The sequence below is a fragment of the Triticum aestivum genome, chromosome 5A (assembly GCF_018294505.1).
Source record: "Triticum aestivum cultivar Chinese Spring chromosome 5A, IWGSC CS RefSeq v2.1, whole genome shotgun sequence".
Taxonomy (NCBI): Eukaryota; Viridiplantae; Streptophyta; class Magnoliopsida; order Poales; family Poaceae; genus Triticum; species Triticum aestivum.
The window spans coordinates 24,026,628-24,037,299 of record NC_057806.1 but is presented as its reverse complement, the minus strand read 5'-3'; positions in this window follow the sequence as shown (position 1 = coordinate 24,037,299).

The window sequence follows — 10,672 nt, the reverse complement described above, 5'->3', positions numbered from 1 at the left end:
AGAATCAGGCCATTTGCTCTTTCTGCTTATCCATTCGACTGGGGATGGGCGACTGAAGCATAGTCGACTCGTGTGCCTTGTGAGGCGCAGAAGGTTCTGAACTCGTCAGAATCGAAGTTCGATCCGTTGTCAGTGATGATGCTGTGTAGAACCCCATATCTGAAAATCAACTCTCTGATGAAGCTGACAGCAGTACTAGCTTCAAGATTCTTAATAAGCTTGGCTTCGATCCATTTGGTAAACTTGTCGACTACTACAAGCACATGAGTGAAGCCGCTCCTACCAGTCCTCAGTGGACCAACCATGTCCAATCCCCAAACAGCAAAGGGCCAGACGAGCGGGATGGTCTTCAGGGCTGATGCAGGTTTGTGCGACATATTGGAGTAGAACTGGCAGCCTTCACATCTGTCGACTATATCTTTCTCCATTTCATTTGCTTGTGGCCAATAAAATCCAGCTCGGTATGCTTTAGCCACAATGGTATGAGAGGACGCATGGTGACCACAGGTCCCCGAATGGATGTCGTGGAGGATCACTCGGCCTTCTTCTGGTGTTATGCATTTCTGGCTGACCCCAGTTGCACTTTCTCTGAATAGTTATCCTCTTATTACAGTAAAGGCCTTGGATCGACGGACGATCTATCGAGCCTCTTCTTCATCCTCTGGGAGCTCTTTCCTAAGGATATATGCAATGTATGGCACTGTACAGTCGGGAGTGATGACCAACACCTCCGTGACCAAGTCGACCCCAGCTGGGACCTCGACTTCAATCGGAACCGTGGCACTCTTAGGCTGCGGGGGCTCTTCATTGAAGGGATCTTCTTGAACTGAAGGTGCATGAATATGCTCTAGGAACACATTACTGGGAATGGCTTCTCTCTTGGAGCCTATCTTTGCTAAATCATCTGTTGCTTGATTTTTCCATCGGGGTATATGATGGAGCTCTAACCCCTCCAACTTCTTTTCCAACTTTCTCACTGCGTTGTAGTAACCAGTCATGGTTGGGCTTCTGACGTCCCACTCCTTCATCACTTGATTGACTACCAAATCTGACTCGCCATAGACCATGAGGCGACGGACGCCGAGTGAGATGGCCATATGTAACCCATACAAGAGTGCTTCATATTCTGCTTCGTTATTGAAGGAATCAAAGTGAATCTGGAGGACATATCTGAGCTTGTCTCCTCGGGGGGATACTAGTACCACTCCAGCACCGGCACCATTCAGCATCTTGGAACCATCGAAGAACATGGTCCAGTGTTCCGAGTGAACTTGAGTCGCCAGTTGTTGTTCGATCCACTCGGCGAGGAAATCTGCTATTGCTTGGGACATGATAGCTTTCTTTGCCTCGAACTTGATATCTAAGGGAAGCAGTTCAATCACCCACTTTCCCACTCGACCAGTTGCATCTCTGTTGTTCAGAATCTCTGATAATGGAGCGTCGCTAACGACTGTAATGGAATGATCAGAGGAAGTAATGTGCAACCTTCTTCGTGGTCATATAGATCCCATATACAAGCTTCTGATAATGTGGATATCTTTGCTTTGATGGAGTCAAAACTTCAGAGACATAGTATACTGGGCGCTGAACTTTGTAAGCTTTTCCTTCTTCTTCCCACTCGACCGTAAGTACTGTACTAATGACTTGTCCAGTGGCTGCAATGTAAAGCAGTAAAGGCTCTTTGCTGATTGGAGCATCAAGCACCGGGTCGGTGGAAAGCAGGACTTTAAGCTCTGCAAATGCTGCATCAGCTTCAGGAGTCCACTCGAACTTATTTGACTTCTTCATCAGTCGGTAAAGAGGCAGTGCCTTTTCACCAAGGAGAGAAATGAATCGACTTAGGGCGACCAAACAACCAGTAAGCTTCTGGACATCATGCACACGCATAGGGCGTTTCATCCGGAGTATGTCACCCACTTTCTCTAGGTTAGCGTCGATCCCTCGTTCGGAAACAAGAAAACCGAGTAATTTTCCGCCTGGAACTCCAAACATGCACTTTGATGGATTAAGCTTGATATCATACCTTCTGAGGTTGGCAAAGGTTTCAGCAAGGTCAGCCAGTAGGTCAGAACCTTTACGTGACTTGACCACAATGTCATCCATGTATGCTTCCACATTCTGACTGATCTGAGTGAGCAAACACTTCTGAATCATCTGCATAAATGTGGCTCCAGCGTTCTTCAAACCGAATGGCATAGTGACATAACAGAAGCATCCAAATGGGGTGATGAAAGATGTTTTTATTTCATCGGGTCCATACAAACGGATCTGATGATATCCGGAATAAGCGTCCAAAAAGGACAAATGCTCACACCCCGCGGTCGAGTCGGCTATTTGGTCGATGCGAGGGAGAGGAAAGTGATCTTTCGGGTAGGCCCGGTTGATATGTTTGAAGTCAATGCACATGCGAAGTGAGTCGTCCTTCTTTGGGACCATGACAACATTAGCTAACCACTCGGAGTGGTAAACTTCTCGAATAAACTCAGCTGCTAGAAGTCGAGCCACTTCTTCACCGATTGCCTTCCTCTTTTGTAAGGTGGACCGTCAAAGATGTTCTTTGACTGGTTTCACTTTTGGGTCGACTCGCAAACGATGCTCAGCCAGTCCCCTGGGAACACCTGGCATGTCAGAAGGTTTCCATGCAAAGATGTCCCAATTCTCACGGAGGAACTGGATGAGCGCTTCTTCCTATTTGGAGTCGAGTGTTGTTGAAATGTGAGTCGGAACAGCATTGGGATCCGTCGGGTGAATGTGAGTCGACTTTGTTTCACCAGACGACTGGAATGCTAAATCCGTGGGAGGCTTCTTAGCTCGCAACAAATCACTCGGATCTGCATTTTTTGATATTCCTGCAATTCCACTACCGCCATCTGTGCATCAGCGATCTTTGAGCCCTTCTGGAAGCACTCTTCTGCCTTCTTCCGATTGCCAGTGATAGTGATCACCCCTTTTGGACCAGGCATCTTCAATTTGAGGTACACGTAACATGGTCGAGCCATAAAACGTGCATAAGCTGGCCTGCCAAGAAAAGCATGATAAGCACTCTGGAAATCCACAACTTCAAATGTCAACTTTTCTTTGCGGTAATTCTTGGAATCACTGAACACTACATCGAGAGCGATCTAGCCGAGTGATGCAGCCTTCTTGCCAGGAATGACTCCATGGAAACTCATATTGCTTTCACTGAGTCTGGACATCGGAATGCCCATTCCTTTCAACGTCTCTGCATACAGTATATTCAGGCCACTGCCACCATCCATCAGAACCTTAGTCAATCGAGTGCCTTCGACTACTGGGTCGACCACCAGCGCTTGCCTCCCAGGGGTGGCTATGTGCGCTGGGTGATCGGACTGGTCGAATGTAATGGCAGTCTGAGACCACTTCAAATAACTTGGTGTCACCTGAGCGACCATGTTCACTTCTCTGTTGATGACTTTCAGTTGACTCTTACTCTCAACGTCAGCGAAAATCATCAGAGTGGAATTGACGTGGGGGTAACCATCATCGCCCTCCTCCTCATCCTCAACTTTGTCTGCTTCCTTCTCCTTTTCCTTGGGTTGTTTCTCTCGGAATTGCTGGATTAGGAGTCGACACTGTCGAGTGGTATGCTTCGGGTAAATGAAATTACCCTCTTCATCTTTTTTGGTGTGAATGTGGCATGGTAAATCTAGCACATCATTTCCATCTTGATCTTTTACTTTCTTGGGGTTCCATGGCCCTTTGGGTTTCCCTTTGAACTTTCCTTGAGTCATGGCTAAGGCTTCACTAGGAGCGGCTGGCTCGGCCTTGCGCTTCTGCTTTCGACTGGAGTTCCCTCCTCCGGTTTTGTGAGCGACTGCTTTGTGCTTGCCGCTCTGGAGTCGGTCTTCTTCTTCACCATTGGCGTACTTGGTGGCAATCTCCATCATCCGAGTCAGAGTCATATCTCCTGTTCGACCGAATTTCAGATTCAACTCCCGATACTTCACGCCTTCTTTGAAGGCACAAATTTCTTGGTGATCTGACACATTCTCCACTGTGTGGTGCAACGTGATCCATCTCTGGATATAATCTCTCAAAGTTTCATTCGGTTTCTGAACGCAACACTGTAGTTCTGTCAACCTTGTTGGCCGCTTGCAAGTACCTTCAAATGTTCTGACAAATACTCGAGCAAGATCTTCCCAAGTATAAATACTACCAGGAGCTAACTGATTCAGCCACGCCCTGGCCGAGCCCTCTAGCATGAAAGGAAGGTGCTTCATGGCCACTTCATCGTTGCCGCCACCGATCTGTACAGCCACTTGGTAATCCTCATGAAGGAAATATGCCCTAGAGGCAATAATAAAGTTATTATTTATTTCCTTATATCATGATAAATGTTTATTATTCATGCTAGAATTGTATTAACCGGAAACATAATACATGTGTGAATACATAGACAAACAAAGTGTCACTAGTATGCCTCTACTTGACTAGCTCGTTAATCAAAGATGGTTATGCTTCCTAACCATAGACATGAGTTGTCATTTGATTAATGGGATCACATCATTAGGAGAATGATGTGATTGACTTGACCCATTCCGTTAGCTTAGCACTTGATCGTTTAGTTTGTTGCTATTGCTTTCTTCATGACTTATACATGTTCCTATGACTATGAGATTATGCAACTCTCGTTTACCGGAGGAACACTTTGTGTGCCACCAAACGTCACAACATAACTGGGTGATTATAAAGGTGCTATACAGGTGTCTCCAAAGGTACTTGTTGGGTTGGCGTATTTCGAGATTAGGATTTGTCACTCCGATTGTCGGAGAGGTATCTCTAGGCCCACTCGATAATGCACATCACTATAAGCCTTGAAAGCATTGCAACTAATGAGTTAGTTGTGGGATGATGTATTACGGAATGAGTAAAGAGACCTGCCGGTAACGAGATTGAACTAGGTATTGAGATACCGACGATCGAATCTTGGGCAAGTAACATACCGATGACAAAGGGAACAACGTATGTTGTTATGCGGTCTGACCGATAAAAGATCTTCGTAGAATATGTGGGAGCCAATATGAGCATCCAGGTTCCACTATTGGTTATTGACCGAAGACGTGTCTCGGTCATGTCTACATACTTCTCGAACCTGTAGGGTTCGCACGCTTAAATGTTTCGATGACAGTTATATTATGAGTTTATATGTTTTGATGTACCGAAGGTTGTTCGGAGTCCTAGATGTGATCACGGACATGACGAGGAGTCTCAAAATGGTCGAGACATGAAGATTGATATATTGGAAGCCTATGTTTGGATATCAGAAGTGTTCCGGGTGAAATCGGGATTTTACCGGAGTACCGGGAGGTTACCGGAACCCCCCGGGGACTTCATGGGCCTTAGTGGGCCTAGGTGGAAGAGAGGAGAGGCGGCTAGGGCTGGGCCGCGCGCCCCTCCCCCCAGTCCGAATAGGACAAGGAGAGGGGGGCGGCGCCCCCCCCCCTTCCTTCTTCTCCTCCACTCTTTCCCCCTCCCAAGTCCTAATCCAACTAGGAAAGGGGGGGAGTCCTGCTCCCGGTGGGAGGAGGACTCCTCCTGGTGCGCCTCCTCCCTGGCCGGCCGCACCCCCCTTTGCTCCTTTATATACAGGGGCAGGGGGCACCCCAGAGACACAACAATTGATCTGTTTGATCTTTTAGCCGTGTGCGGTGCCCCCCTCCACCATAGTCCACCTCGATAATACTATAGCGGTGCTTAGGCGAAGCCCTATGTCGGTAGAACATCAACATCGTCACCACGCCGTCGTGCTAACGAAACTCTCCCTCTACACTCAGCTGGATCGGAGTTCAAGGGACGTCATCGGACTGAACGTGTGCTGAACTCGGAGGTGACGTACGTTCGGTACTTGATCGGTCGGATCGTGAAGACGTACGACTACATCAACCGCGTTGTGCTAACGCTTCCGCTTTCGGTCTACGAGGGTACGTGGACAACACTCTCCCCTCTCGTTGCTATGCATCACCATGATCTTGCGTGTGCGTAGGAAATTTTTTGAAATTACTACGTTCCCCAACAGTGGCATTCGAGCCAGGTTTTATGTGTTGATGTAATATGCACGAGTAGAACACAAGTGAGTTGTGGGCGATATAAGTCATACTGCTTACCAGCATGTCACACTTTGGTTCGGCGGTATTGTTGGATGAAGCGGCCCGGACAGACATTACGCGTAAGCTTACACAAGATTGGTTTTACCGCCGTGCTATGCACATAGGTGACTAGCGGGTGTAAATTTCTCCAACTTTAGTTGAACCGAGTGTGGCTACGCCCGGTCCTTGAGAAGCTTAAAACAGCACTAACTTGACAAACTATCGTTGTGGTTTTGATGCGTAGGTAAGAACGGTTCTTGCTCGGCCCGTAGCAGCCACGTAAAACTTGCAACAACAAAGTAGAGGACGTCTAACTTGTTTTTGCAGGGCATGTTGTGATGTGATATGGTCAAGACGTGATGGGATATAAGTTGTTGTATAAGATGATCATGTTTTGTTGAAGTTATTGGCAACTGGCACAAGCCTTATGGTTGTCTCTTTATTGCATAAGATGCAAGCGCCAAATAATTGCTTTACTTTATCGCTATGCGATAGCAATGGTTGCAAGAGCAATAGTTGGCGAGATGACCATGTGAAGACACATTGATATAGATCAAGATGATGGAGATCATGGTGTCATGCCGGTGACGATGGAGATCGTGACGATGCTTTGGAGATGGAGATCAAAGGCACAAGATGATGATGGCCATATCATGTCACATATTTTGATTGCATGTGATGTTTATCTTTTATACATCTTATTTTGCTTAGTTCGACGGTAGCTTTATAAGATGATCTCTCACTAAATTTCAAGATAAAAGTGTTCTCCCTGAGTATGCACTGTTGCCAAAGTTCGCCGTGCTCAGACACCATGTGATGATCGGGTGTGATAAGCTCTACGTCCATCTACAACGGGTGCAAGCCAGTTTTGCACACGCGGAATACTCAAGTTAAACTTGACGAGCCTAGCGTATGCAGATATGGCCTTGGAACACTGAGACCGAAAGGTCGATCGTGAATCATATAGTAGATATGATCAACATAGTGATGTTCACCATTGAAAACTACTCCATTTCACGTGATGATCGGTTTGGTTTAGTTGATTTGGATCACGTGATCACTTAGATGATTAGAGGGATGTCTATCTAAGTGGGAGTTCTTAAGTAATATGATTAATTGAACTTAAATTTATCATGAACTTAGTCCTGGTAGTATTAGCATATCTATGTTGTAGATCAATAGCTCGTGTTTAGCTCCCTAGTTTTATTTTTGATATGTTCCTAGAGAAAACTAAGTTGAAAAATGTTAGTAGCAATGATGCGGATTGGATCCGTGATCTGAGGTTTATCCTCGTTGCTGCATAGAAGAATTATGTCCTTGATGCACCGCTAGGTGACAAACCTATTGCAGGACCAGATGCAGATGTTATCAACGTTTGGCTAGCTCAATATGATGACTACTTGATAGTTTAGTGCACCATGCTTAAACGGCTTAGAATCGGGACTTCAAAGACATTTTGAACGTCATGGACCATATGAGATGTTCCAGGAGTTGAAGTTAATATTTCAAGCAAATACCCGAGTTGAGAGATACACTACTAGGAAAAGGGCTATAGATGGAAATGACACTAATGGCGCACCAGACATGTGGTGCGCCATTAGTATATACTAATGGTGCACCATGTGTTGGTGCACCATTAGTGTCCAAATACTAATGGCGCACCACATCCACGGTGCGCCATTAGTAACAAATTTTTTTCATTTTTTTCAAAACTAGTAATGGCGCACCGTGCGAGTGGTGCGCCATTACTAGTTAAACTAGTAATGGCGCATCACATTCACGGTGTGCCACTAGTAAATTATTTTTAAATTTTTTTTCCAAATTTTTTTTTATTTATTTTTTCAAAACTAGTAATGGCGCACCAGTGGACAGTGCGCCATTACTAGTTTCCATTACTAGTTAAAACTAGTAATGGCGCATTGTCAACTGGTGCGCCATTACTAAGTTTTTAAAAAAATCAGAATTTGTTTTATTGTTTTTTCAAAACTAGTAATGGCGCACCGTGGGGGTGGTGCGCCATTACTAACTAGTAATGGCGCACCACCCCCACGGTGCGCCATTACTAACTTGGCCCAAAACGTACCGAATGCACCCTCCCCCCCTGTGGACCGCCTTTTCAGTTTAAAAAAATAAAAGAAAATGATGGAAATGTCAAAAAATTAAAAGAAAATAAGTTTCCTATGTGATATGTGGTCTAGTTGTTGGGAAAATTTATAAATATGAATTTCGACTTTATTTGCAAAATCTCTCTGGAATTTGTAAAATGGGCATAACTTTTGCATACGAACTCGGATTAAAAAGTTTTTTATATGAAAAATCATCTACTCGAAAAGTTACATCCAAATTTAACCAGGGGAACCCCGTTAAACATTTTCAAAATCCCTAAAAACCTAACAGAAAAAAAGTTACGGGGCTTTTAAGATCCGGAGGGAAAAAAATTCAAAAAATTTGAAACTTACTAGTGGCGCACCGTATGCTAGGTGCGCCACTAGTAACAGAAAAAAATTGGTTTCGAAAAAAATTGAATTATTTTTCAAAATATGATACGTAATATGACCGGGAAGTTTGAAATATTTTTTCAAAATTTCATCATACTCATGAAGATGAACAAAGTCCTAGACATCAGCAAGGTTTAATAGGATTGATATGATAGATATATCAAAAAGTGCCTGTGAAGTGAGGTGGTGCTGGGGTTGGATAGAACTATGAAGTTAAGTGTGCTTGGACTGGAATAGTGTGAGGATGGGTGACCTTCTGAGAAGTTTGACCATAGAGTGCGATTTGACCTAAGATTAGTCATATTGACTCAAGATTAAGCCATAGTGACCCAAGATTAAAAAAATTGAATTTTTTTAAAAAAAATTGAAAATTTTTGAAAAAAAATTATTACTAATGGCGCACTTCTATGTGGTATACTAATGGCGCACCAGTGGTGCGCCATTAGTAAAAAATACTAGTGGCGTGATACTAATGGCGCACCAGTAGTGCGCCATTAGTACGCAAAACTGGTGCGCCATTAGTAGGCCTTTTCCTAGTAGTGACATGAAGTCTCCAACAAGTTCTATAGCTAAAAGATGGAGGAGAATAGCTCAAGCAATGAGCATGTGCTCAGATTGTCTGGGTACTACAATCGCTTGAATCAAGTGGGAGTTAATCTTCCAGATAAAATAGTGATTGACAGAATTCTCTAGTCACCATCACCAAGTTAGTAGAACTTCGTGATGAACTATAATATGCAAGGGATAACGGAAACGATTCCCAAGCTCTTCGTGATGCTGAAATCGACAAAGGTAGAAATCAAGAAAAGCATCAAGTGTTGATGGTAAACAAAACCACTAGTTTCAAGTAAAGGGACAAAGGAAAGAAAGGGGAACTTCAAGAAGAACGGCAAGCAAGTTGCTGCTCAAGTGAAAAAACCCAAGTCTGGACCTAAGCCTGAAACTGAGTGCTTCTACTGCAAAGGGAGTGATCACTGGAAGCGGAACTACCCCAAGTAATTGGCGGATAAGAAGGATGGCAAAGTGAACATAGGTATATTTGATATACATGTTATTGATGTGTACTTTACTAGTGTTTATAGCAACACCTCGGTATTTGATACTAGTTCGGTTGCTAAGAATAGTAACTCGAAACGGGAGTTGCAGAATGAACAGAGACTAGTTAAGGGTGAAGTGACGATGTGTATTGGAAATGGTTCCAATGATATGATCATCATCGCACACTCCCTATACTTTCGGGATTAGTGTTAAACCTAAAACAAATGTTATTTAGTATTTGCGTTGAGCATGAATATGATTGGATCATGTTTATTGCAATACACTTATTCATGCAAGTTAGAGAACAATTCTTGTTCTGTTTACATGAATAAAACCTTCTATGGTCATACACCCAATAAAAATGGTTTATTGGATCTCGATCGTGGTGATACACATTTTCATAATATTGAAGCCAAAAGATGCAAAGTTAATAATGATAGTGCAACTTATTTGTGGCACTGCCGTTTAAGTCATATTGGTGTAAAGCGCATGAAGAAAATGCATGCTGATGGGCTTTTGAAATCACTTGATTATGAATCAGTTGATGCTTGCGAACCATGCCTCATGGGCAAGATGACTAAGACTCCATTCTCCGGAACAATGGAGCGAGCAACAGATTTGTTGGAAATCATACATACTGATGTATGTGGTCCGATGAATATTGAGGCTCGCGGCAGGTATCATTATTTTCTGATCTTCACAGATGATTTGAGCATATATGAGTATATCTACTTGATGAAACACAAGTCTGAAACATTTGAAAAGTTCAAAGAATTTCATAGTGAAGTGGAGAATCGTCGTAACAAAAATAAAATTTTCTACGATATGATCGCAGAAGTAAAATATTTGAGTTACGAGTTTGGGCTTCAGTTAAAACAATGTGAAATAGTTTCACTACTCACGCCACCTGGAACACCACAGTGTAATGGTGTGTCCGAATGTCGTAACCGTACTTTATTAGATATGGTGCGATCTATGATGTCTCTTACCAATTTACCACTATTGTTTTGGGGTTATGCATTAGAGGCA